Source organism: Physella acuta, unplaced genomic scaffold (genome assembly GCF_028476545.2).
Source record: "Physella acuta isolate Inbredline_101_S28 unplaced genomic scaffold, ASM2847654v3 ptg002080l, whole genome shotgun sequence".
Lineage (NCBI taxonomy): Eukaryota > Metazoa > Mollusca > Gastropoda > Physidae > Physella > Physella acuta.
In genome coordinates this window covers 104,789-109,029 of record NW_026733582.1, presented here as the reverse complement: position 1 = coordinate 109,029, position 4,241 = coordinate 104,789, and the positions used below count along the sequence as shown (strand labels likewise).

Genomic DNA, 4,241 nt, shown 5'->3' with positions numbered 1-4,241 from the left:
TTAAAAACGTGCCTTAAGCCGCGTGATTTGATTGGTTATTAAAACCAGCCGAACTGACCTGTGGCAACGTATGACCTATATTTCAACCGGACGTGTTATTTTAACTTCTTGACTAAAGAGTGGGGTGATGTCTATTTTTAATAGCGGAGACACGTGACGTATGGTTGGATCTCATTTACAAAAGTTTAATAAATTGTAAAGTTAAGTGATGTTTTTTGTTTAAAAAAAAAAAAAAATAAATTTTTTTTAAATTTAAAACAACCCCCAGGCCTAATTATTTATTTTTGAGATAGTTTGAAAAAAAAAAAAAACATTGATGAAATGGCGATGTAGTTAGTTGGATTTTTTTTTACATTATGTTTTGAACATATAAGTATACGAGCTGACCCGCGCCATAAGGGGTCATCCATAAATGACGTCACGCTTTTTTTGACGATTTTTACCTCCTCCCCCCCCCCCTCTTCGTCACACGTCGTCACAAATAGCCAGACCCCCGCCTAAAATGACGTCAAACCTCAGCTTACAACCCCCCTCAAAAATGCAGTTGAATTTTTTTAAAACATCGATATTTTTTCCAAAATCTTGTCTAAACTATTACAATTTATTAAAACAGTTATTTAAAACGCAAAATAACGTCTAAAATTCGTTTTCTAACATTGCTTTTTTTATAATGCAAAAATGTGACGTCGCAAACATCTGCCCCCCCCTCCCCCTCATCACACATCGTCACAAAATTACGGACCCCCCCTCCCCCTACGAGTGTGACGTCATTTATGGATGACCCCTAAGCATACGCTGCTATTTAGTTGTTTTGTTATCTATTTTTCAGTTATTCATATCTATATTTAGACTTGATGTAAACAATCAACATGCAACTTGTGATTAAAATAACTTTTTTGTTATGTAGCTATCTGTTCTATTTGAACATTTTTTTTCGTAAAATATCTACTGTTCGGCCAAGTCATCTATTTGAACAACTTTTATATGAGTGATTACATGGAAACAGTCGACCGATCTATTTAAACAACTACTTTAAATAATGTTTTCCGTTTGAACACATTTTCTGTATTATTTAAGTACCTTATAGCTAAGTGTTAAGAGACGGAGTGGTCTAGCAGTAGAGAGCTGGACTGCTAACCCGTAAGTCTCAAGTTCAAGGCATTAGACCGTCCCTGAGTCCACCCAACTCTGATGGGTACCTAACTCAAGTTAGTGAAAGTAAAGGCGGCTGTGCATAGTGTTGACCACACTTTCTCTTCATGTGCAGAGGTCACAGAAACAAGTGAACTTTACTTCACTTGCCCCATAGACCGTCAGTTTTGAAAAGGAACTTTACTTACTTATAGCTAAGTGTTGATTGTTAAATCAAAATACAAGTCAACGTAAAAATAAATCTTGTAATCACTACAAACACAATTCAGTACTACGTGTCAACCTGTTATGCGCCATAAAAGCCATTGACTCCAATTTCAGCCTGCTTTTCTTTTTGGATTTGCTTCCATAGCCTTTGTCCAACCAAGAACAAACTACAAGGCAGCAGTTGTTTGAATTTGGAGTTGTCTCTCCTAGTTATCGAGCTTAATCTTTCTGGGGGTTTGAACTCGAGGCTTTACAGCAACTATGAACTTTACCGACCCGATTACCCCGACCCCCCCAGTATACAAACAAATAGAAACAAAGAGACAGTTCGTGAAATAAACCTAGATACATAATTCTAATCCGGCAAATAGCTATTGACAATAATTCATTGGTGTCAATTATTATTCAAATTGTTTACGACACATATAAAAGAAAACAATTAGCTGTTTCCTTGTTGAAAACATTTTTCACAACAGATAAGGTTAAACTAAACACGTGACCAGAGAATAATGGCGCTTTGAAACTGTCATAATCGGAATTAACCGGAGAAGGACATAAAAAAAGGAAAGAGCGTTTAAATAGCTAAAGGGGAAACAATTTGGGAAGCTATTTAAGGGGTCTTAACTTTACCCAGTTTGTTCTGTCCTTGTTTTTTGACCTCCTGATTTTCTTTTGAATGGTGTTGGAAAACCTCTTGATATTTTCATACAATTTATTAAATTGTTTTTGGTAATTTTATACAACAAACTTTTAAATAATAAATTTTTTTTTACAATAAAACAATTTGAAAAACTTGATGATTTAACGTGAAAAAATAATTAAATTAACCGAAGAGATTTCAATCAGCTACATTCATAAACGTGAAAAGATAATAACATTTATAATACAAATTATGTAATAACTAAGATCCAAAATAAAAAAAAAAAAAAAAAAAAAAAAAAATAAAATAAAAAAAAAAAAAAATAAAAAAAAAAAAAAATAAAAAAAAAAAAAAAAGTAATAACTAAGATCCAAAATTCAAAGAAAGAACCATAGAAATTCGAAATTGTTGTCATTTTACCAAATCCACTATGGCCATGGGGACTAAATAATAGATCTAGATCTATATACTATATATTATATAGGATATAGATCTAGATCTAACATTATTTTAAATAAGCTCTATAATACTATATAGTGACTATACACAAGAAGAATGACATCAATAGAGCTTGAAGAGAAGTTGTTATTCTGTCGCAACTTTGAACTTTCTGATGGAACAGAACTAACATTCGCCCAGTCATCACTCGGAGATGTAGGATGTGTTGTTTGGGACGCTGCATTAGTACTGTGTAGTTACATTGATTTAAAAAAAACAAGAAATGGGTTGGGAGGGTAAATATATTTTGGAATTAGGATCTGGATCAGGAGCTGTTGGATTAACTGCTGCTTGCTTAGGGTCTAGAGCAGTGATTACAGATCTTGTGGAGCTGTTACCGTTGATGAGTCACAATATAGCCTTAAACAATGAGAAGTTAAAGGGATCATGTGAAGCAGCAGTTGTCTCATGGGGAGATGAGCAACAGATGATAAATGTCAATGAAGCTCATTTCCCTACTGGAGTTGATTGCATTCTACTTGCAGACTGTGTTCAGTGGCGTAGGCAGGGGGGGGGGGGGGGGGGGTAGGGGGGTCATTAACCCCCCCCCCCCCCCCATAGACCCCTCGGTATATATATAAAAAGTATGAGGGGGGTGCAATCGAAAGTTTGAGGGGGGGGGGTGCAAATCGAAAGTTTGTCCCCGGGTAAAAATTGGAACCCCCCCCTCCTTGAGACGATCCTGGCTACGCCACTGACTGTGTTTACTATGAAGAGTCAGTGGAGAGTTTAGTGGACACAATCCTGCACTCTGTCAACTCCTGTGTTCCTATGAAGAAAGAGAAACTAAAGCTGAGTTACAGTGTAAATTTTTTAAGATGCTTGGTGAATATTTTGATATAACAGAAATTCCACAATCATCCCAAGATCCTCATTACATTTGTGCTGATATTCATGTTATGAAAATGGTTCTTAAAACAAATCCAAATCATTTATAAGTTTTTTTAATAAAATTTTCAATTGTTTAAAAAAAAATAATAATACAAATTATAATAAAAAATACAAATGGTTATTTTGATCCTGTTTCCTGTGAGTTTGGTTCTGCTGATAGTTACTTAAATATAATCAACAAACTTTTTTGAAGCTGATTAATTGTACATACAAAGAACTTAAAATAACTGTTAAACAAAATCTTAAGTTTAAAAAAAAACAACATCCAGACATTTTAAACGTCCAATTTTATACGTCCAGTCAAATTATACGACCAGTCATCTTATACGTCCAATCTTATACGTCCAATCATCTTATACGTCCAATCTTATACGTCCAATCTTATACGTCCAGTCATCTCATACGTCCAGAGATCTTATAGGTCCAGTCATCTTATACGTCCAATCTTATACTCCAATCATCTTATAAGTCCAATCTTATATGTCCAATCTTATACGTCCAACCAACTTATACGACCAGTCATCTCATACGTCCAGAGATCTTATACGTCCAGTATTATAGGTCAATTTTGATAGGTCCAGTCTACGTATATGCAACCCGTAATCTTAAACGTCCTGTCATGCATAAATGTTTAGTCTCATAGGTCCAGGGAAATCCAGGAAGGAATTCCGGGAATTTTTTGGCCCACAATCATCCTTGGAACTTGCTTAACATATTTGCTTTTGAAACTAGTCCTCGATATTGCTTCGTTGAGGAGGAGATACGACTTAAAGCTGCGGAAACACATCCATCCATTCATTCATACATCCATCCAGAAATGACGAGTTAATAATCGCAATTGTCCGTATGGAAA

General features: G+C 35.1%; 1 pseudogene; it reads left to right on the top strand.

The window, feature by feature from the left end:
* Positions 1 to 2,536: 2,536 nt before the first annotated feature.
* On the top strand, positions 2,537 to 3,435 carry LOC131932062 (protein N-lysine methyltransferase METTL21D-like; annotated as a pseudogene).
* Positions 3,436 to 4,241: the final 806 nt, after the last annotated feature.